The 25,083-nt window shown below is 39.6% G+C and overlaps 1 protein-coding gene across 3 annotated transcripts in view; it reads left to right on the top strand.

The window, feature by feature from the left end:
• Positions 1–25,083, top strand: part of CDH11 (cadherin 11) — an 85,531-nt gene that overhangs the window by 12,721 nt on the left and 47,727 nt on the right. The window contains exon 2 of one of the 3 annotated variants that reach the window (XM_074582885.1): positions 2,363–2,441. The exons of the other annotated variants lie outside the window; for them this stretch is intronic. The gene's annotated coding sequence lies outside the window, so the exon portion shown is untranslated. The remainder of the gene's footprint in view (positions 1–2,362; positions 2,442–25,083) is intronic. 3 annotated transcript variants of the gene reach the window in all.

The following is a 25,083-nucleotide window of genomic DNA, read 5'->3' as shown; positions in this document are numbered from 1 at the left end:
TGTGATTTTTTCATGTTCTGTTTTGCAAATCTCTGTTTGCCAAGCTCCAACTGGCTCTTTGACCACATCGTGCTTTGAGATTCTAATTAGCGCAGTGTAATGTAGACTGTGCACCCTAATGCGGAGGAGAGTTCTAGAGCTGATTTGTCCAGCAGACCCAGCCAAAAGTCAGAAGAAATGGAGGGTGGTGGCAGAAGCCCATGGTCTGAAGGACAGTGCTCAGTCCCAGGCACTCCCTGTGCTTCTCACCACTGGTGGCAGTCACGCTAGTTCAGGATTAACGAAGCAAAAATTGGTCGGCGTTTTTAAAACCCTAAACATTGCAGAGTTTTGCATGCTGATACAAGACTGGATTCTCAGCGTGCAGAAAATAAATGTCATTTTATTTCTAGGAAAGATTAATTCCTTTGTATCTTTCCCTTTTATTTTTATTTTTGCATTTTCTTTTGGTCTGCCAGATTTCCTTTAACAGCTGGGGCCTGACCCCGCTTTTTTCCATGTTCACGGACCAAACATAATGTACTAAAATTTCTTATGGTAAGTGCCAGTCTTAGTGTATGTGTTGTATGTTTATCTGCTATGTCATTCCTGCATAAAAGCTCTCTCATTGCCTGCGTTGTCCTGATTCTGTATGTGTTCTATTCACAACCTGCAACGATCCCGTGTGTCAAACTGCTCTTGAAGCCAGTGAGATGCCTCTGTGTAGAGCGCTTCCTTGTATCTTAGCAGGAACAGAAATAAATTAGTGGGAGATAAGTCAGTAGAGACAGGAAGCAAATGCAGTCACTACATGTGGTGACAAAGGTTTCCGAGAATCATATAGAAGTTATATAAATAGAAAGAAAATAAAACGAGTTTGCTCCTCCCACCTTCTCATATTTACCTGTGAAATAACAAGTGCCACAAATTTCTAATACTGCAGATCCTTTCGCAATTGAAATTTTTATAGAACAAAAGGACTGCGAGATGCAAAATTATGATAGATAATCTAATTAACTATCCCATAGAACACAATAAATAATTAGGACAAGGGAACAGTGCAGTATTCTGCAATTCATTGCCATGCTGGTGAGGAGCTCTGCAAAGTATTTTGTTTAAAATGGTGACGTGATGCTTGGAGAGATGCTCCTCTGCTTTGTGTGCAGAAGGTCTAACCTGCTTCACGGATCAGCTAACTGTGACACAGCTCCATCAGCTGTGTGCGCTATGGTTCCTTGCAATAAGGTTATGGAATGAAATCAACTATACTCAGTTGTAAAGATGTGCCTGATTCCTACCAGAGTTCCCAGGTAACTCTGTTATTGGAAGAAGACGTTGTTTGTGTCAAACTTTTGAAACCACTGAGTCTGATTTTTCAGTTTCTTCAATTTGCACAGAAAACTTCCTTTTAAGCTTGAAAGACCTTGCTTTTCAGTTCAATTAACTAAGCGTGTTCAAATTATTACCATGTGATAATCTCATTCTATATTTTCCAAGAGATCAGCCAGTAGAAAGGTGATTATTTCGCTCAAGGTGAAGTTACGTGGTTGGTATCACACTCAATCTACAGTAGCATTCAAGGCAGCAGCATTATAGTCAGCCAGGCGGTATTGCCAAGAAGTTTTACGTGTGTACATATAAATATATATATACACAAGCACACATGCATGTTGTGTGTGTATATATAAGGGAACACGCACCCTTCCTGAAGGTCTATAGTTTTCCTGTGAAATCTCTGATGTTAAGTAGGACCATCTACACGAGATTATGGAATCCTTAATTTCTGCCATAGAAACTCTGTGGTGGTGTGAGTGGTTGCGGTTAGATTTGCCAGTGAGTGATGTAGTGACAGTGCACATGCCTGTGCCATTACCAGAGGAGGAGGAATTGATTAGCAATAACACACTTCATTAACACTGCACTTTCTCAATCATTGTAATTGTGGCTCTTCCCCTAAAACATCAAGTGGAACAGGTTTCATTTCAACCAAATCAATCTAATGTGTTAAAATTTACATAATTTCCTCTCATTGCGTTTATAGAGCAGCAGGAATTTTAATTTGCATTGTCTGTATAGTCTATAATCAAAGTGTTAAGAGCACAAGGTTTATTCATTATGTATGGCATGTGGTGACAAATTTACATAATAGGCTGCATCTTGCTGAAATATTCCTTCTTTCCCCACCCCCACCTTTGCAATTTTGGCTATAACTTATATTCTATAAACCTGTTAATTCAATTACACAAGCCTTTGAGTTCCATAGAACATTTATTTAGGGAGAAGTGTCCTTATAAAAATAAATAAGTGGATAAAATGTCATACTGAAAGATGAGAATTGCAAAGGGAAAGCACTTGAAAACTGGACCATGTTTCCTGATTTCAGGAGAAAGCTGCTATAAACCCACTGCAGTGTGTCCTGTTGCTGCATACCGGAGGTAAACACTCACAGATTGAATGGAAAGGTACATTTTTGTTTGTTTCGTGGCCGTTTCTATATAGAGGCTATTCCATGAAAATTTTCAAAACTAAGTTAGGGAATAAAAAGCAATTAGGAAATTAAGATGCTGTCAATGCAAACCTCCATCATTGATTGTTGCCTGCTAAGGCCAACCTTTGCTTTGTGTAAATGAAAGTGCTAAACAAGATATTTTTGATAGAAGATTATTACCTTTTAGTAAATAGAGAAAAAATAGAGGATTTTGAAAACATTTCTAGCAGCTAAAAATATTATCTAAATGAGGAATGTAATGTGTCTATTGGATGAGATACATGGGTCCTCTACAGAGTGTCACAGAGCTACCGTAGCATAAGATTTATCATTTAGATCTTTGAACTACTGAGTTTTATATGTAGCATCGGTCAGATACCTCCCTTTTTCCCTTTTACTACCCAAGTAAGGGTATTCAGGCTAAAATGTAGGAATATGCATTTATTTTTGTTATGTCATATTATCTTATAGTGCAACGGTATAAATAAATACATTTTGTGTTCTATCATGTACAGAAACTCAGGTAGTACAAGATTTATCTGCCTTTGATCAAAGAAAATCTCTGTAGAACCTCTTAACAGAAGGGCAGAATATATTTAGCTGTTGACAGGTGTTTCAGACCTTTACTGAAACATTCATACAAATAGTTTTATTAATACATAATTAAATCCCGAATCTGATGTTAAGAGTTTAAAACCGTCACAGAGCATTGTATTTGAATTGTATTTTAGTCCATGCTAAGAAAAGGGTGTGTGGGTGTATTACATGCGTGATGACTTGTATTTTCAAGTTATATAAGTATGGGAGCAGACACAAATCTGACATTTGTGAATATTTCAATCTCTGTATGAAATTGGAGTGAAACTTTGGTTTATATAGCAACTGTTAACATCCAACGTGTGCCAAAATGCTTCTGAACGGTGTTATGTCAATGTAGATGCAACAGCTGCATACATTAAAATGAGGGTGACACTCTAAGTTTGCATTACTAAAGTTATAAAATTAATACTTAGATAACGCTCAGTAGGTTGAGAGAGGTGCAAAAGACAAACGTAAAGCTGGTTAACCTTTGAGAGCGAGAGAAAACCCAAGGGAAGGGGAGACCCGTTTTGCAACGGAACTCACCGATAAAAGGGCCTATTAAAGTGATTATGGAGCTGTAACACGGGCCACTTCTTTTTTCCCCAGCTTTTCCCAGAAGTTACTGCATGTGCTGCACAGTCCTCGGAAATGCCATCTCGTTCTGCTCTCCGGCTCCTCTGCCAAGGACTGTTTTGCCTGCCTTCCATCTTTTTTTTCTTCCTTCCCTGTTTTCCTACTGTTTCCCCACATCCATTGAATATTGTTTAAAAATCTGCAAGGAACTATCAAGAGGGGAAGGTTTATAGAGAGAGGCACGTACCCAGGGCAAGTAATGTAGTAATGGTGGTCATATTCCCAGAGGTAAATGATGTATATGCTCAATATTCATATTCCTGTAGCGGAACCCTTCCAATTGTATGTGCTGGAGCATAGCGGGCATGGGAATGGGCTACAGTTTTTAATTTTTCCTTTCTGTACCTGGTGCGTAAGAGCTGTATGAACCCCAAACTGGTTTTGTGAGCTTTGCAGAATATTCTTGTCACATTGAAACCTCGCTTGAGCTGCACCTGGGTTTGGACTCTGAGGTTTCCGAGCATCAGGACATCTTGCTGTCTATTAAGCATCAGCTGTAAGAATGCCAGCTGGAAATGTCACCAAAGCTCTCCTTTGTTTGAGCTCCGCTGGCCATCTGGGGGGAGCCTGTCTGCCTGCCTAGGTGAGAATGGATGTTCCCGAAAGCCCGGGAAGGAAAGGGGAAAGGTGGAAATAAAGAAGCGTTAGGTGCGATGCCAGTTCGTGCCATCTGAGGATGTGTCCTCTCCGGGGAATTGCACCCGGAGGTGGATTGAACCAGGTGAAGCTCTATGTTTACATCCCACACAGATGAGTTAAACCACCCAGTTCGGTGTGGGAAATTCCACTTTCTGCAGCGGCACTTGGAGTTGCCTTAGTCCTGCTGCCGCCAGCTTTCTAGGAGAGTAAGACCTGCTGAAGTCTCAGCAGAAGTACTCTCAATCTGCCACTGCCACGAGAATAAAATACAATAGTCAAAGCAATATATCTTAACCAGCTCCGCAGATGTGATGTTCAGCGATGCACCTCCTGTGGAAGGTACTATCGTTTATATCCTGCTTTGTTCAATTTGATATATAGTTTTTCTTGTCCGTGGCTTCAGCAGCTGTCATGTAGATCAGACTTCAGCTGAAATCTGTGTTTGTGGCACTCTCTATGAATAAGAAAAATGTGTTTTACAACTGAATACAAGAGATGAAAGAGAAATCAGATAAAGTCAAAATGTTTTAGAAGTTTAGGAAGTTGTCTCTTGAAATGGCTACAGAACTTGGCTAGCCAGTAAAATAAAATAAAATGTACATTAATCAGTTGAAATATCAGATTAAGATATTTATCGTAAATACTGTGGTGCCACAAATAAAGAGGAACACTTTTTTCTGCAAACCAAAATACAGTTTCACTATCAACTCAGTAACTTAGCTTTGTTTGAAAAGGCTATAGCTAATGCAGTTAGAGAAATATCTAAGACTATGGTAATTAAAAGACCGACAGCACTTTGTTTCTAACTTCCTGCAGGATAGTTTGGCATCCAGGCGGGAGAGCAAGGGAATGGTTCCCCTTTCTCTTAGATGTTATGGTTTGAGCAGGAGTTAGGCAGGGGCGGACCAGACTCGCTGTGGTTGTTTTTCAGTGTGTACTTTTCTTCTTCTGTGACATAGAATGTGATTATTTATTTTTTTTTTATAGTATCATCTGGGGCTTCTATATAACAAACATGTTCCTCTTCCAGGCCCTATGCCAGTGATGAAACCTTTGGATTTCTCAAGCTCTCTTCTTGTGGCACATTATACTTATAGGTTTTTGGTCTTGTATCGCATATCTTAAGTTTACTCTAGCGTGTATTGAACCCTACGTGCTGCGTACACCTGAGTGTGCTTTGCAGTGGGTGCACCTCTCTAAAGTACTGCTGCGTGGCCTGCCTGAGGAGGCTGGAGTCAGAGGCTAAAAACGTCTGCTGCTCCTCTTTTTTTATTTAGTGGTACAACACCATAGGCATAGAGCAATTTCTTTGCTTATTTGCATGATAACACAGAAGCGAGAGCAGAAACCCCTTGTTTTAAGTGCTAATACTTTAATGCTTTAAAAAGAGTTTAAAATGTTGACAGCTTTCAAAGGAAATAGATCAGCTTCAAATAGACAAAATATTCCACTGATTTAGTGGTTCTTTTCCTCCTTGGTCCTGTTTCAATTCAGGGACTGTACAAAAATTCAGTATTTAATAGGTTTTTGGAAACTTAGTTTTAAATCAGGGAAAGATCAGCAATATGACATTGCCAGCTCTACAGGAAAAATGAAATGTCATGTAACTGAAATAAGTGCTACAACTCTTTGTGAGGCAATTTCTGTATTTTTTTTCCTGCATGATTAGATTTTATAAATATCCTGCTGTGTACAGGTATGTTCTCATCTCCCCATCTACCAGTACAGGCTGATGGGCTGTCCTCCACTCTCAGATGACAAGCAGCCAGCAGCAGTTAATGACAGCATTGGAATTTTTGGCACCTTTTTTACACTGCACTGACTCCGTGCTCACAGGATAATTATCTCTCAGCTTTGCTTTATGTCACTGAGTACAGGACATGCATCAGTGCTCCTTCGAGAAATTTCCAAAGCATTTATCTGTGAAACTATGATTTCTAAGTGCTTGTGGGAAAGGGACCCTTGACACCAAATATGACTAACGCAGGGGTATTACCGACATCACTTGCTTGGTTTCTCTTTTCTGCAGTGCCATCGGTGAATTTTGGGCAGGGTATAGCATTGTGACAGGGGATGATAAGCAACTTTACATATTCTTGGATATCAAAGGAATCTTAGCACGTGTTTATGTGGAAGGTGACAATGCTTTTGAGAATGGATTAATATGCTTAAATATGGGCAAAGGGAAAGATCATGGTGGTGTTGTACTTGAAATTTCTGTTTCATGTTAAGTTTTATTCTTCAGCAAGCTATGTTTATAGGCTCCATCATGAGAGCTGAAATAAAAGATAGAGTAAGAAGCACCAGAGCTGGGAAGAACATGGATCTTCTTTGCTCCATATGCACTCTGTCAAATAAAATTTCTTTTTATTCCTCTTGCATTAAAGAAGACCGAGATAAAATGAATCCTTACTCTTGACTTTTCACCCCCATACCGCTTAGTCTTTCATCTTTTCGGTGCCTGGATCCTTCTTTTAACCTCTGTCTGTATTGCCTATTTTAAAATACACTAATACTACGGATTCCCTCTCCACATTCTTGAACTCCTTGAACTCAGTGAGATTTTTACTGCTGAACTTCCGTGGGTCAGGTCTAAGCGTTCAGAGTGCCACATACAGTGGGTTCCCAAACTCAAATTTTCAAATTTTCCAGCACACTTGCTACAGGGATCCCCCCCCTTTTTTTTCTTTTCCCCCTTTTTTTTTTTTTATAACTGTGATTCTAATTATTTCAAACGTAATTATGTACTTAAGAATTTGGGGAGTACGAAATGATCTGCAAAACAGTAAAACAGGCAGATCAGATGCATCTTGCCATCCTCAGAAGCAAATAGTAGTAGTAGTCTTTTGAAGAGGCCATAGATTGCTGCAAGGAAGCTAAGTGGATTGAATTACTTATGGCAGAATATTTACATGGCACTGAGCCTAAATGGTTGTCAGAAGAGTTTCTCCTGTTGAATGATCAAGATAAAGCTGCTCCAGCCCTTCCAAGTCATTCAGCTGTACAAGCTTTAATTACCTAAACCTGGACTGAACCCACTTAATCAGTCTGGTTCTTCTGAACTGCCATCATTAAATAACTTACCCCCAATATCATCCTAGTGTGAGTTGTCGCTTCTAAAGTCAGGTAGAAGAAACGCTACTGGAATAGGGATCTTTGAGCAAGGGAATGCCAAGACTTTTCATAAAAGCTTCTGATAATAAGTAAACAAAGAGTGAAATTTGAGTTATTTGTTACAATTATCCTTTTTAGATTTATTCGATGTCTTTCAGCTCAGAGAATGTGACCTCTGTTTTCAGGGTTTTTTCTGTATAAAGTAACTCTTGTGCTCTTTCAAATTAAGTATCACATACTTGTTACATTCTCACAGAGCCTGAGAAAACCAAGAAGCATATATTTGATTCATTGACCTGTACTGAAATCCATAGTCTTGTCCTTACCATTGAACAATAAATTTTGTGAAAATTCTTCACAGTATATCAGATCACAAAATGTTCCCCTTATTTCATCTTCTGTGTTCCAATTTTTTTTCCAAGAAGTTCAGTACCCAATTGAGTTCTGATTATTTTTTCCCTTAGATTTAAAATGGAGGAAATGTGAATATTTTATTTCTGCAGTTAACTGTTCCTCAAGAAGGTGATGAGAGCACCACAGAATGAGACAAAGTTCAGATAAATCTGGCTGTAATAGTCTCCCAAGGAACTGTTAAGGTTTTTAAAAGAAGGAGCATTAAATCAATGCAGGCTAATAATTTCTTCCCAGTATTTTCTCCAGATATGATTGTATAGAATTTCAATAGATGTTTTCCTTATTCTTGAACTCTTATTATTTTCTCCAGCTTCTTTTAGAATAATGTTACCAAATATCTGTTTCACTCATAGACCAAATAATGGCAATTCTTTATGCAGAAAAGAAAGGGCATTTACTACCTTGAAATTATAATTTCTCAGATGCTAAAATAGGCAAAAATCATAACGCAACAGACTTGCTGTGATTTTAGGTACTTCTTTCCTGGAATAAAAAAAAAAACCCCAAACTAGGATTTTTAATTCAGAGGAAAATTAATTCCATCCTTTAGTATTCTTAGCAAATGACTCATGTAAGAGTTTTCAAAGTCATTACCAAATCTTTCTTTTGCTAAGATGGAAGATTGAACTTAAGAGGAATTGCTGGCTCCCACGTCATGTCAGTTGGACTCAACTGAAACTGGCTTCCAAATTTATTTCTTTGTCTGCCTCTTGTTTCTGTATAGGACAGAATTTATGGGTATATTCGAAGCCATATGGATATATGGAAATATATGCACAGTTACTGGGGAAGTCTTCTGTTTTGTGTAACATCAGTCATAGCTGTTCCTGTTTAGCATGATGAGAACAGGGAAAATCCACTCGATTAGACCCATAGAACTACAAAATATAGAGGTGGCCTTTACAGGTAAGGTGTCTGAAATTGCTTCTTTTTTCATATTAGTATTTGTAGTTAGTTTTAGGTCAGGACAGTAGCAGGAAAAAAAATTTGCTTCAAAAGTAACAGATGTTACCTTTTAAAGAAATTTACTCTCTCCAAACCTTCTGCTCCAAGTTTAAAGTTTTTTGTAGTTCAAAATTTAAAAAAAGAAAACACGTCTAGTGAAGAAGATACATTTTTGGTCTTGTTCTGCAGCAGAAAGTGTTTGCTAATATAGTTATGCCAGGATATCTATATCAATAATGATCCTTATTTTAAGCACAGCATGTATTGGCAAAGAAACGCTTTTATCAGTTCATGAATTAAACCCATATAGCAGAAGTGACTTGTCTTTGCCAGCTGAAATACTTCTCAGTTTTTTGTCTTACACCGTTGTCAGTAAGGAGGGGCGGAAACCATACATCTCTGACTGCCGTAAGCCGGACCCATGTTTTCAGGGAGCCAGAGAAAGTGAGACATTGCTAACTTTAGACATCTCTAAAGTTTCTGCTATTTTTACAAAGAGAAAAATTCTAAAGTCACAATTTTAAAGAAACACTGATATCACCAACAGAAAAAGTGTCAGTGAAAAGGGATTTTGGGTCCTGTAAAAACCGATAAGAAAGATTGATTGATAGACTATATGGGCTAATGTCACATTTCCTAATCTAGAAGGATTTTAGTAAAAAATGTGGGCTCTTCGCCTACCTTTGTGGATTCTTCTAATGACTTGTTTTATGGCCTCTATCCAGGTCATTCGTCTCTTTACACCTTCCCAGATGGCTGTGCCCATCTCTTATAATATGTTTGCACATGGTTTCAGAAATCAAGAGCCTTTAGAGAAATAGGTCCTACAGTCAAACCAGGAATAATTTCCAATCTAAGTAATCTAAAATGTCTGAAGAGTTTTCTTACATAAAAGCCTTGTGGAGGAGACTAAAAACCCATGGATGTTACATAGCCTGAGTACAACTGAATATGGCCAACAGTGACCTTCAGAACCTGCAGGACCTACAGTTAACTGTACACATCAACATTAAATTAGCAAAATTAAGCACTTCTTAGCTTGGAAATGCCGCTAACAGATTGCTGGTGGAACACACGTGTCATTCATACACAGTGTGATACAATCCTTATTGCTTATGGTTAAGCACGATTTTCCATTCTTCTGTGTATAAGCTTTTAAGTGCAAAACATATTTCCTCCAGACCTGGGGTGGTTTTCTGCGTCTGAAGGTAACAATTGTTTAAGGAGAGGTTGGACAAAAAAATAAGTAAAAAAACCTCTCAAACGCCTTTGTTACAGCTGCGTCTTTGGATATGTCAATAGCAGTTACTCAGGGATAAAACCGCTAAATCGGGACAGCTCTCTTGCTTCTTGCCTACCAAGAAAGCTGATATTGGTGCAGCACACATGGTACACTGGCATTTTTCTGCTGCGCAAAAAGCGCTTCATTATTGCTGATGACTGAGAAACTATCGGTGCCAAGTTCTCGTTCTTTCAAATTCGGCTGGCTAATGTTTCTGTAGGTCAGTGATGGCTGTCTTGGGTTAAGATGTGCTAGAGCTCCTAAGCAGAAATGAGATGCTAAAGAAGATGTTCAAGCAGAGAAAAGACGCGAGTAACGTGAGATACAAACATTAGGAGCATTTTTTCCTTCTATGGAAGCCTTTGTGGGTTTATTTCCTCCTCACCATTGTTGGTTTATATGCAATGCATCTGTGAGTTTGTACCATGGGGATTTAGTACAAATTAAAATGAAATACAGAGAGTGAGAATCAGCTGATGATCTTTTCTTTGCCGGTAGGCTGAGAAAAGTGCTTGACAAACATATTCTTTCTGGTTGCATTGTCTTTTAGCATGAATTCCTGTCCATTTTTTTGGTTCTTCTTTCTCCAAAAATCGCGTTTCATGAAAATGGTGTGCAGATTTGGTTTCTTCTTTGTGTATACGTGAGAGAGAGTTCTCACTGAATTTTGTATGTTCCGTATTTTCATTACTGCTCTGTATTTAATAGCCTGCTTTGAATTTTATTAGTTTTGTAACCTTTTCTACATACCAAAATCCCGTGAATTAAGACAAACATGTTCTTTGCTTTTGGGATTTAGGAATAAGAAGGTGAGTTAGGCCAAAATAGGAGAAGAATGACCAATGCAGATGCTAGAAAGATACTTAAGGTTGTGAAAATGATAAATTAAAAGTATATGCACATTTTAAAGCGCACAAAACCAGCTTAGCTTGGGTTGAAAAGAGGGTGACATATTGGCACAGTGGCTGTACTGAAGAGATCTCAGCAATGGCATTTTGGCCATCCAGAGAAAGTTGTGATCTTCTTAAAGACATGATGAAGTTCATCTTGCCTTCCTTCCAGCTGGAGCTGGTTAATCCTTAGCTCTTGTTAAACAGATAGCAGTTACAAGATGTTTTATTTCCAGCCAAAAACTACCTGAGAAAAAGCTGAACTGAAACTGTTACTGAAAACATGCTGGCATTTCATGCAAGACAGTAAAAAGGTTAATATCAATTTACTGCATTAGAGTTCTTTCTTCCCAAGAGCAGGAAGAATTTGCTCTTGAACTGGATGCAATTTATTTGGGATTGTACTAAATGGTAATTGAAGGAGGATGAAGTGCTTGCTAAATACTGCAGAGATGCTCCTAACAAGAATACAGGCATCAAACTGATCTTCTGCCAGTATCTTGCCAGGATTGCAGCGTAGGACTGATAATACATCAGGGTGGCATGATCTCTTATGAACTCTAGTACTGAGGTAAACTTGTTCTTGGTTTACCTACTTTTTCCTAATTTTTTGGGATTAAATTTTGAGTAGAAGGCAGATGTCATCTGAGAAGCTGTCATCGTTTTTGTTGTTTCAGTGCAGCAAAGCCATTTATATTGTTAGATAATGAAAATAATAGTTGCTTGAGCTGATATATTTTATTAGACTTCATATCAATGGAAATCATCTTGACCAAATCTGTGTTTCAGCCCAAGTGGTGGGAATTACAAAACCTCACTTGTGATGGGTTTGATTGAGGCAGCCATCAAGTTTGCTAATTGTAGCTAATTATTGCTGAAAATTGGGTTGCAGTTTGTTTAGATTTGACAACATCCAGAAGCGTTGGGCATTCCACTGGACATAGATAATGAGAAATTCTAACTGTGATTATTACGGTTTATCCTAACAGATGCTCCTAACTTGCCATAAAATCATGGTCATGTATCCTCCTTTCCTCAGAGTTTATAAGTTAAAATTAAACAAATGGATGTAACATTCAGTCTCACATGCGATGGGGCTTTACATGTCTTTTATTGTGACATTTCTCAATAGCTGTCTATCTCCACAGTATCTGGCTCACAACATTTATCAGCCATGCTATGAAAGGTTGAAACAGAAGTTGGCACATATTGCGCCACCGAGAGTCTGTCGTAAAAAAAATCTTGGGATGTTTATTACAAATGGTTGAAATGAAAAGAGACAGCTAAGGAAGCTTTACAACAATCTAATATTAGCTAGGCCTTTTAATGTTTCATAACCCTTCATAGAAATGAAAGATATGACTAGATACAGTACAAAGCTTGCTGAGATTTTGTATTTGTCGTGGTTGTGTTTAACGATGATGGAGTATGGAAGCATGTTCAGCTGAACAGGTTATATTAAGAAAACAAAGCAATAAGAGCAAACGCTGCCCCAGAGGTGGCTTTGCTGGATGAGAATCTTTACAAGTAGCTGAAACACTGTCTCATGCCGAGCAGGCGAAGGAATACAAATATTGACCCAAGAATAATACAGAAGTGTAGGAGTTGAAAATGTGTTGCAATTATGAACTCGATAGTCAAAGTTTATTTGTCTACAAGTTTGCGCAGAAGGCGGTATGCATTTGGTGACTTTCAGAAACAGTTCCAGAGTTTTAAAAGTGAAAAAAATCATTAATAAATATTGATTTCATCAAAAGAATGGCTAATACGTTAAGGCACAAACAAGTAGCTGCCAAGAGCATTTATTTAACTGGCTTGCATCGATTTCAGCTGGAGGTACATCAGGTCTACAAAGAACAATATTAAACCACATCAACTTAATTTTCCGTTGTTTATTCTAGAATTGTACCTTTTAGTAAAGCATTATGAGTCCATTTAATGTACAGACATTTTGTGTATCTGTAGTTGAGGTATAGGAGGGTAGTTAATTTATAACAAAGAATTCATCTTTGGTCATCTTGCTTTTTCGTTTGCCGTATGTTCATGCAATAGTTACGTACTAATAGATTCATGGAAAATTTGTTAATTTCAGCAAAATATTCATCAAACACTTGTGTATGTCATCAGCTTTCCTCATCTCAGTAGACTGCTTGCACAAGGTCACTAACATGCATTGTTAGCAGAATCGTATTTTATTCTGGTAATTTTTGTGAGCCGTTTGATGCATTTTGAGCTGTGTTGATGGGATGTACAAGTAATGTGATAACCTTCAGTTTCCTAAATGGATAAGTGTAGTTCTTTGAGTTAGGTTTCTGACATGAATATTAGCAATTACAAGTTGAAAGTCTGCTATGAATAGTTACTTAAAACATGCTGTTTCAGCAAACACGCTTGATAATCTGAATTCAGGGAAATATTTGCAGAAATAGAATCTGAAAGTGTGTGAGTCTGATCAAAAAGATTTAATACGAAATGAATATTTATAGATACATTGGCAATATTTGCATAGCTTTTATAATTGCTCACGGGTGTATCAGAATATCTTATTTCTTATCATGTAAAAGGGGAATGAATTAGATAGGGGTAAGTAGCCAAATACAGCAACAAACTCTTCTCTGATTTTGGATAATCGGAATTAAGTTCTCCTCAATACAAAACTGATAGCTAAAGTTGTTTCCAAGAGTCCAAAGCACAACTGCTCTGAGAAAACCCATAGCATGCCACCAGCATCCTGCGAGAAACTCTCACTCCGGTAGGAACCCCCGCTCAACACAGCCTTGCTGTATCTGTTTGTGTTCTGTCCAGATCCAGAACCGAATCCGTCTTTTTCTTTTTTTTTTTCCTTGAAAAATGTCATTAATTTGTGGACTCAAGAATCTAACGTGCCTTTTTTTCTCACACTGGGGTACTTGAAATATTTCTATTGTTTGCCGTACTCAAAGATAAAAATGTACTTGTGTGTCTTGCCTTCCATCATAATGTTGGCAAGAATGTGAGTTTAATGCCAAATGCTTGTATAAGAATTTCACTGTACAAATTTCTTTGCAATTCCCAGCTTTAATTACTTTACAGCCTTGCCATTGAAGGCAATGAAAAGTTTTCTGTTAAGTCTTCCTGCCACTCTGAATACGTGAAACTTATTTTTAACCTTTTAGTTATTCTTACCAGCTGATGGCTTCAGCTCTCTGATGCCATTTTCTTGCTGACATTTGAGTGAGTCATACAGTCCCTTTTATTCATTGTTTTGTTATTTTTCCCGTGCTGCTGGTATCTCTTTTGATCCATCTGGCTCTCATATTCTTAAGCTTTAAATTCAGCTGCAAGGTTGGGCATGGCTGTGTTAGACTCTTTGTTTTCGACTACTAATTTTTATTTACTGCATCAAGTGTGCATTTGACTAAAATCTTTGCAGCTGATTTGCGCCGAGGACACTACTTTCTTCATACCGTGCAATGTGGCTTCTGTATAGTCAGGACCTTCCATCATGACCAAATTCAGCTTTTGAGCACAAATCTTCCCATCCCTGAGTCATCGGATTTGTTACATGGTGGCTAACAATCAGTCTTTGTTTGATTTATTGTTTCCTGTTTTTATTGTTTAAGTTACGGGTTCTTACTCATAGTAATCTTCACTTGCCTGGTTGTGATCATTGCTGATAACTGGATCCGGAAACTCAGTTTTACCTTCCCTTAGTATCAGAATGCTTCATGCAGTTTATTACTGAACAGTTAAGAATAAAAGGTAATTTCGGATAAAGGTTAGCTGTAGGTGGATAACTTTCAGGAAATGTCAAATTAATTTTAGCAAAACTATAAAAAGTTTATTTTTGCAAAGCTTTATGAGATGTAACATGCTCTGTTTCACAAGGACTTGCAAAGTCTGCAATGGTTTGGATAGTTATCTCTCTAACCAAATTTGGATGACAGTTTTGTTGAGAGTATGGAAGTTAGGTAAAAGTAACTTGACTTGAAATTTCATTCACATCATTTATATGTCCACACAATTGCAATGGCAAAATTTTGTCCTCTGACTCATTTTAGATTTCAGAATGTTTGATGCTTTTCCAGTGTATAATTGGAATAATATATTTTTGGAATTGTTGGAATAATCCACTGTATAATATGTATAACACACATAAGCAAAATTCATTCTCTGGCTACCCCCACGGCTAATGCACCTAATGCATTAGCCTAATGCTGGCTAATGCTGGCCTGCTGCCAGCTAACAAACTCCCAAGGAAGTGCATACAAAAAGTATACCACCTATAGCTTTTGAACTTCCTCAGCCGCAGGTTTCGTTTATTTGTGCAAATATACTTGTTAAAATTAGATAACTTTGCCTTTCCCTTATAATGTCCATAACACTTCTTTATCCATCTCAGTCATTGAGAAGTGGATTTCTTACACTTGTTTTCACTGCAATAACCATGGGTTCCTTTTTAGGCTTCAGAATGTTGTTCGAAACCACAGGGGTTTGCTCAACAGGAGCATGGTTTCAAAGTTCTGCAGCCTGCTTGCTTGCTCAGAAATCCTACCAAAATCCCTGGTCTCCTCCATCTTTCTGTTAGCTTTTAACGCGGTGTCCGCTAGGGCAGAGGCTTTGCCACCGCAGCGGCAGCAGCGGTGTCCCCCAGCAGCCCTCCCCTGCCATCCTGCCCTGGCTCTGCTCTGCCAGGTGGCGAGGGATGGCTGCAAGGACACACACGAGTCCTCCTCCTGCCTTGTAGCTGCTTGCAAGAACTGGTAGCTTGTTTGACAACGCCTGGTTCATATTAGCATCCCTGGAGGTGTTCCAGGCCAGGTTGGATGGGGCGTTGAGCAGCCTGGTCTAGTGGGAGGTGTCCCTGCCCAGCACAGGGGGTGGCACTGGAAGATCTTTAAGGTCCCTTCCAAGCCAAACCATTCTGTGAGTCTATGAATCTGTTAGATTAGATATTAGTTAAACCATTTTTAGGAAAAGCATAATTTGTGGATCAGGTCTACCTTTTAAAAGCCATGTCTGCTGTATAGTTCAGAAAAAAAAATATATTCTTTAGCAGAGAATGGCTCTTGCATCCTTGTTTTCCATGCAAGAACCCTCCATTTCAACTGCTTAAATTAGTGGTTTTAAATACTGGGCTATACAATTAGTAGACAAGATTGTGGCCTATTTAATATCATGCAAGTGAAAAAGGCAGCAGGAGCTCCTTTGTTAGTGTGCTGTAATATTGAAGGAAAAAGGCATTGAAGGAAAAAGGTCTGCACAGGGCTTTTACCTTGCCGTGTGGGGCAGGTTGCTCTGGCCCACACCTGATGCTGCAGCCCAGTCAGTACAGCTGTGCCAGGTGTGTTCCCGGGGGGGGTGAGTAAGTTTAACATTGCGCTGCCCTTTATTCATGGCTTGAGACAAACCTCTGCTCACATCTCTGTGTGCAATGTGATTTTTTTTTTTAACAGCAAGATATAAAGAATGCCAGTGAGTGAGCTATTGTGTGTTTACTAGTGAGTGACTTAGAACAATGTCATCTGAATAACAAGATAAAGCCTCAGAAATCCCATTTTGCTGCTTTGCAAACGCATACGTACTGCTTCTGAAACATGTTGAGAACCCAGTTCAGGTAATCTTGTAGTTCAAAATAGCAAGAGTTCTGTGTCCTTCGACAAGTTTGGGAAATAACCTTCATTTCAATAGTTATATTTTTTCCCCATTTCAAATGTAAACACGCATCAAATCTGTTTGATCTGGAACCGCCCAGATCAAGATATTTTTTGTGTGGAGGACAGCAGAAAATACTGTGAAATATTCATAATAACAGCTCAACTGATAGGCTGCTGTTGCTTTAAAAATATAATGTGAAAAAAATAATGAGACAAGTTTGGATTTTGGCCAAAAAAATTAAAACCTTTATGGTGGATTAAACTGTTTTGCAACTAAATACTGCTTTTCTCTGAAACAACCCATTCCCTCATGCAACTAAATACTGCCATATGTTTAAATTCTTGCAGGCCTCCTAAGGCTGACCCAGAAGAAATGTCAACAAATGTTTGTGAGTCCTTGTGGCCTTGTAACATTTTCTTTAAAAAGTGAAGAATGGAACAGCAGGAGCTGTAACACTCCCACAGAACAGACATATGAAGGCATATGGCTAACATGGGAGCCTGCTGGCTCTTCAAAGCTTGCTGGCTGCATTCTTAAGGCTCTCTTTTTTCTTCTTCTTTTTTTTTTTTTCTTGAGACAGCTAAACTTGTCTTTCTATTTCACAAGTTGCTCTGTTCTACTCAGTGCTGAGTTTAGGACACAACCCTGACATGCGGTGGGGAGTGGGTCACAGAATCATAGAATGGTTCGGGCTGGAAGGGACCTTGAAGATCATCCAGTCCCACCCCCCTGCCCTGGGCAGGGACACCTCCCACCAGCCCAGGTCGCTCCAAGTCCCGTCCAACCTGGCCTTGAACACCTCCAGGGATGGGGCAGCCACAGCTTCTCTGGGCAACCTGGGCCAGGGGCTCACCACCCTCACAGGAAAAGAATTTCTCCCTGATATCTCATCTAAATCTCCCCTCTTCCAGTTTAAAGCCATTCCCCCTCGTCCCATGGCTCCCCTCCCTGATCCAGAGTCCCTCCCCAGCTTTCCTGGAGCCCCTTTAGAGACTGGAAGGGGCTCTAAGGTCTCCCCGGAGCCTTCTCTTCTCCAGGCTGAACCCCCCCAGCTCTCTTAGCCTGTCCTCACAGCAGAGGGGCTCCAGCCCTCCCAGCATCTTCGTGGCCCTCCCCTGGACCTGTTCCAACAGGTCCGTGTCCTTCTTGTGGGGAGGACTCCAGAGCTGCACACAGTACTCCAGGTGGGGTCTCACCAGAGCAGAGTAGAAGGGGAGAATCCCATCCCTCACCTTGCTGGCCATAGTTCAGCATAGATGAACTATGAACATAGTTCATTCATAGATGCAGCCCAGGATGCGGTTGGCTTTCTGGGTCCTTCTGTTCCTGGAGGTGACAGATTGGTAAGTGCGAATATGGTGACATGTGGTGTCCCTTGGGGACCACTTTGCTCCCGTGGTGTCCCTGGGGACTGCTCCCCGGTCTGGCATAGCCCTGCAGTGTCCGTAGGCAGTCGCTGGCCCTGCACATAGGCCCTCAGCAAACAGTCTGCTCCCTACCTGGATAGTTTCTGGGAAAGTATACTCTTTACAGCATAAACCCAATGCTGGCTCTCATTTTGGATATGAAAATAAATGACGTTTGCTGAAAGGTACCGAACAGTTGCACTGAAGTTTCATTGCACACATGGGTTTATTACATTCAATTATGAGGTTTGAGTTTGCTGTTATGGGGGAAGATCTGCAAATGCACGAGATCGCAAGGTTTTTTCACAGTCAATGTGATTTAATCATATAAGAACTTCAGACTTCCAGTAGAATTTATGCTCCTAAATCACTTTGATACTTGGGATTATTTTTTTATTCCCTGTAAGTATCCTTTCCTGCAATTATTATTTTTAATTAGTTTGAATATTTCTGTGCTGGAATGAGGTAACTTTAGCACTGGAAACTCAGGGCACAAAGAAACCTGTAGGGAAAAAAAGTGGAGCTCAGCAGCTCCACTTCCAGCGGTCTGTGGTTCATATTTCTGATAACATGCGATTTTATTTCCTGTTCCTAAGGCGCTTATTAACATCTGCATAGCATAAGGTGCAGCTTTGTGGGTTTATGTGTTTCCAGGGGCTGTAAAAGCCGTGCCTGCACTGTGAAACCTTGGGTAAATGGGTGGATTATCGTACACCAAGACAAGGGTTGTGCCACATCTGTGGATGTGCCGTGTTTCAGACCGTGAAATCTTGACCTTTTGAGTTACAGCGTTGTGTATTTCTCAATACCACAAGATATTGCTTCACAAAGTATTTGGGAAGATAATTTATGAAACCACTCACAAAAATTGTGCTGTCTTGATGTGGGGGATCGTCAAATGTGGTCGGGAAAGTTCCTGCGCCCTGCAAAATAAAAGCATAAAACCAGCACATGAATAAAATACAAAAGAAAAAAATCCAACTTTCAGTGGAGTTTCTGTGGTTTATTCCTCATCTTCTCTCTTTCTCTGTGCACTACAGTTACAGTAATAAGTAAACAATAATGTAAAAACAGTGAACATTTTGCATGAGATTGACAGAATGAATAATTAGATTTCTTTTTAAAAAGGGAGTGAGGAAGCTTATTATTGTCATTTGAAACTTCTCAAATGAATTTTCTGAAGCGTTCAGCTGTAATTTAGCATGCAGAATGCTGTCCGTTAAAAAGGACTACATGACAATTACAATCGCTGTGAATACTGACTGGAGAATCAGCAAGGTGTTGAAGCAAAGTTGTCCACACTCAGGTGGTAAACTTATTAAGTGACTTGTTTCCATTGACGCTTTCAGAAAACAAAATACCAGGTCTCCTTAGGTATGTTGAGTTGTCAAATACTCCTAAGTCTCGTGAACCTGAAGAAAATACCAAAGACGTGAGTATCTATTCATATTACCCAAGTGTAGAGCTCACCAAAGTGAACGTTAAGTATGTATATAGCCTTATTTTGGCTCGGTTCCGTAGCATGCATGTGGAAAATGGTTTACTCCCTTAAGTAATAACTACACGGCTACATGATTGTAGTTTTAGAGCATGTTAACATTGATTGTGAGAGTAAATTAACTTGCCTTCACAATATCACTTCTCACATACAGGCGTTAATTATTATCTCCGGTTCAGTGATGGAGCTGAGGAGCAGAGGGCATGTCGACAAAGTCTATTGTTGGCAGATGGAATCTCAGCCCACCGGAGCTACACAAACATGTTTATCGCCGTGCCAAATCTGAATTAGCAGGTCTGATCTCAAACTCATATGCCTCGGCTCACAGTAGGACTTGGTGGGTTGGGCACGGTGCTGCGCTAACCGCATTTATTCAGCTTCAACTCAGCTTGGAATTTGGGTGGAAAAAGCTCGCATCTGCCAGCAATATAGTGTGTAGAAACTCCCAGCAAATCTGCCCAAGGCCACCCAGGAGACTTAAGTTATGGCCTGGAATATTCTTCCATCATTGTCCAATTCAGTTGAAACGGAAAAAAAGTTACTGCTGTATGAAAATTATTCCGCTTACGTGTTTTTAGATAAGCTTTTGGCAATTAGACCTTTCCATGCTTTTGCTGGGGAGTCACATTTCTGCACGGTTGGCAAAGCGACTTCTTTCATTATTATAAAGTTATCTTTGATTTTTATTAGGCATTAGGTTATTTCCATATGTAGTCTTCCATTTTGTCTAGATGTGTTAACATTGGGCACTCCTGTCTGAGTCCCAAAAGAAAGCAGCTGAAACTGAGAGAGTAGCTGCATTTCTGAAATCAGTTAAAATAGCGGAGATGATAGGTTCTCAGCTTTAACCAAGGAGGGGGAATTGGTTGGTTTGTTTGTTTTTAAGTTTTTTATTCTCCTCTTTATTTCATAAATATATCTTCGTTGGCTGAATGTGAGTTAACTATTTGATTGCTAGTGATATAGTACCCTGGAGCTGATTTATTGTTTTTTAAAGCAAATGCCTTTATAGCACCTAGGACTATTACTATCAGGCAAAACTCCCATCAATATCAGTAGTAATTCTTTCCTAATCATGCATTTCCTCCTGAATATGCAGAGCACTCACTCCGTTATTATTTGGTTGTGCATATTTCTATTTCACAATCATTGTTTTGAAGAAACCTCACAATGCACTTGCTTGTAGCTTATAATAATTACACTACAGAAAAATAAAGTCTCGATGGGATTTGGGAGGCATAATGAATAGCAGACAAATGTTAAATATTAATATTGTTGGATATTCCGGTTAATTCTGGCTGTGAACTTCAGTGTTACAAGCACTTCATTACATGATGCAGCTGAAATACAGATCTGCGTTTATGTTTCAACTCCGAAGAACAGCTAGGTAGGCATGTTACCAAATAGCAAAACATCTCCATGAAAAATAAAAGTATATAGTGATTTCTAGAGTGGAATATCCTGAAATGATAGGCGGTGGAAAATCATGTAATCCTTGCTATAAACATTGCTGAAATTCTGGAAAGCTGCATTAGTTGTGAGTAGAGACTGCACATCAGGCATAATGAACTGCTCTTAGTGCTTGCGCGTCTTCCAAGTTCTATACTTACTCATTGATATTTTGTGGTATCTTTAATTACCATTTCTTAAAAATCACGTACTGTTGAGGATCGCACCAAAATATCAGTTGGTCACTATTGTTCAGTCCTGAAAACTCAAATTGGTTTGGTTTTGGAATTGGTAATGTTTAGCTTGTCTGTCTTTTTAAGCTTTGTTTTGTCAACACTTAAAGACTGTTTCACAGACAAATTAATGTGTTTGACATTGCCTTGTCCTTGATTGAGAAGCCAACTGTGTAATGTCCTTTGAGACAACACAAAAGGAAATGAGGAAAAGACGGCTAGGAAAGACAGAGACAGAATGCCTTTTGGTTCACCTAAAATGAGTTTACTATCCATTTTCCCCTTTCTTCCACCCTCCCTAGATCTAGACAAGCTATGACCTGTGGGACTTAGGGAGGAGGATGGAGGAGAATGGGGAAAAGGGTGTATTCGGTCCAGAAATAAGACTGAATTCAACTTTTTAAAAAAGTCGTTGCCGGGTTTGCAATAGGCTTCCCAGAATGAATCCTGTATCTTTCTGGGATGACAGAGATATTCAGTGAGTTGAATGAGGCCCACAGAAATTCAGAAATGTCAGATCTCTGTGGTGACTTTGAACAACTCCCCTTTTCTTTATTTATTAATAAAAGGGAGAAGGTAGGAAAAAATGTCCCTAAGACCAAAGAACTCCATCTCTCTTGAGTCTCTTGGTCAAATTCTGAGCTATTCTCCTTTATGGTATCTCTGATGCCCCAGAATTATTCTTTCTTGGGTGTCTCCAGTGGACCTGGAACCAGCAGGATGATTTTGTAGAATGTTTATATAAAGATTTTTTGAAAGGTTAGTTGAATATTTTTTTTCTGTTCTGAGTGTCCCCTAGAGCTCGACTAATGGGGGCATTCAGCATATACTTCAGTGCCTCTCAATTTTTAGGTTTTCTTTTCAGGTCACTAGAAGAGATTGATAAAAGAGAGCAGAAGAAAGCCAGAGGAAAGAAATAGAGAAGAGCCTTCTGAAATTGGCAGCAGGGAAAGATAAGATAAATAGAGCTCCAAATGCTAGTGAAGACAGTCTTTGCTATAGCTTTGCTCTAAAGGAAGGATCTGACCATTTGTGGTTAGTGGAAGAAAAGCACCAAAAAATATGAATATGAAAATGGCAAGGGGAGGAAACAAACAACAACAACAACAAAATCTGCAGGGAAAATTTGCCATAAAAATATTTCAATGACGACAAGATCCCACTCTAGTAGTCTCTGACATCTGCTGCCGGCAGAAGCTGAGTTCCAGCATGGCTTAGAAGGCTTTAGGGCAATTCTGTATGCCTCTTGCAGTGCTAGTAACTGATTTCGTATGCTTTGTATGTATAATATGTTTATCCAAGAGACAATTTATAGGAGCATTTTACTGGTGGTGGTAAGTTTAAGTTTGTCTGTTAGACAGAAAATATAAAAAGTCAAGCTTTTAGAGGGCAAATGAAGACTTCTTCCAAATGCAGGGAGTTCAAATTATATACAATGTGGTACACAGAAATACTTGTTTATGCATGAGGAAGTTGTATAAAATATTTTTATTAAGATTTATTTATGAGTGTGTATATATATCTATATAGGCACGTTTGTATAAAAAGTATGTATCTGCTTGCTGTGGATCCTCTTCTTCCAAATTTAGGGTTTAGAAGTTGGAAGCATGGAAATGGAGGGCTCCATTTATGATATTTAAAATGACAGAACATACCTGCCTTCAGGCCTCCCAATCCACTTGTATTCTTAGTACCTGGATAGGATGGGACTGGAGCAGCATGAAGCTAATTAATACAGACTTTATCCTCAAGGGCCTATGGTCTACCTTCAGGCACTTGTGACCCAAAAGCAAGAAAAAAACTGAACAAGTCATATTGTATTGGGTGAGCACAGGGCCTGGGCGCTCGTGATCTGTAAAGAGGTTTGTTGAGGGCGGCTAACTTGTTCCCTGTGAGCCCACATGAACCTCTTCTCTTAGTGCTATTTAATTTGGCCTTGGACAGATGAGATTTGGGCTTTAGTCTGCAGTCTGTTAATATTCTGAAAAGCATTAAGGTGCATTTTTTGTCTCTCGTGAGAGCATGCAGCTATTCCGCTTTTTAGTTTGTTAATTTTTGCCATCGTTTGTGGCCTCCGCGTCTAACGGCTTAATATTCAGGACGGTTGACAGCTACTCAATGCCCACTGTTGGGAAGCAGTCAGGCTCGCCGGTTCCCGGCTTGCGGCATTGCGACCTGCGGAATGTTAGACGGCACTTAGAGGCATGGTGAAAGGATGGGAACACCAAGGGAAAATATTTTGGTAGAGGGTGTAATATAAAATCAGAACAGTACATGAGAAAGAGAAACAGGCTGTTTACCTGCTTTGAACAGAACCTCGTTTGTGTGAAACCTTCTCTTTTGTCCTTTTCTTGCATGCCCTCCCTTTCTGGCATGTCCTGCCTTGTGCAGGACATCCCCTTGGGTGGCAAGGTCCTTCTTTCCTTCTGCAGGAAGGTACGGGATGATACAACTGTTAGGTTCAAAATCGGTTTTCAAACCTCATTTTATGACAAGCCGCTTATGTGAGTCATGGGTTGAAAACTTAGCTGAACACACTGAACTCTGTGCTGTAAAATACAGATAGTCACACTTCCCTACCTCAGAACCAGCAGGTAATTAAACCAGTCTGAAGCGTTGAAGTATGGTGGTGGAGGAAGACAGTAAGAGAGGAAGCGTGTGCTCCTCTGTCACCGCTGCTGGGTGTGGGGTGCGCCTTAGGTCTGCTCTGGGTGCTTAGGAGCACACACGGAGTGCTGCAGACATCCCCCAGGACCCCAGATGCCATCAGTTGTCAAAGTCATTGGCCATGACCTGCCCATAGACCCTGTAATTGCGTAGGTATGTATTTACAAGGCAAATTATACAAGATTGCCTTTTTATTCTTCCTGATGCAATGCTTGCCCTTTGTTTTGTTCTGTTACTTTTCATGTGACCGTCTTTCAGCATAAGGCAGTAAGTCCTTAAAGCTTTCGTGTCCACACAGGGAGACCTTGGTCATGCTGCTAATTTCAGCTATTAACATTGACGAAGTGACAGCCTTAATTACCTAAAGTAACTTTGAAATTGGTGCTGCTTTCAGTAGTGGAGTTGGACCAGATGACCTCCAGAGGTCCCTTCCCACCTAAATCATTCTAGGATGCTATATTGGTGGCCGCACGTAGGGATTCACATTACTTGACTTAGCTGCCTGCAGTTAAGTGGAAAAAGATAGATTCTCCTGGAAGGTGATTCAGAGCATAAGCTTATTTAGATGCTAAGATAATAGCTTCCAAAAGCAATTTATACATAGCCAAGGACGCTGCCCTCCTAGTCAAGGCACCCAGATACATATTCTCTAGCAGGGTTAAATGCTGGGTTTGCACTAAGAGACTTAAACTTCAGTGCAGATCCATTTTTTTATACCTAAAGACACTGCTGACTAGATACGAACATGGTGTGGTTGTGTGTTGTCTGGTAGGGACTAGAATAAAACTATGAGAGTTGTCAGGAAACAGATTTTGTGGGAGACAAAATTCGTCCTGAATTACGAATTACGTAAATGATCAGAATAACTTTACGCAAATTATATTTATACAGAAGATGCAGCTTTGAGAGGAGGGGAGTTTCAGCATTGCATAGCATAGAATAGCAAAAATGGCAAAAATGGCATATGGGATGTCAGGTTTAAACTTTATGTCAAATCAATACATACACCTTTATCTTTAAAACAGTTAATTATTCATTGAGGAGTGAAGGTGAGGGAAAAAATGGTGAAGGTCTGCACCCAAACAGTAGAGATACTCAGCTGGCACATGGGAGGTTTGAATTCAGGCCCCTCGCCTCTGATTTTTATACATTTTTCGTAGGCAGAAGTCTTGATAGTGTGCCTTTGTTCACTTTTAGAAATGGCTCCGAGGTTAAGTGGTGTGTGGC

Source organism: Larus michahellis, chromosome 4 (genome assembly GCF_964199755.1).
Source record: "Larus michahellis chromosome 4, bLarMic1.1, whole genome shotgun sequence".
Lineage (NCBI taxonomy): Eukaryota > Metazoa > Chordata > Aves > Charadriiformes > Laridae > Larus > Larus michahellis.
This window is presented reverse-complemented; position numbering and strand designations above follow the sequence as displayed.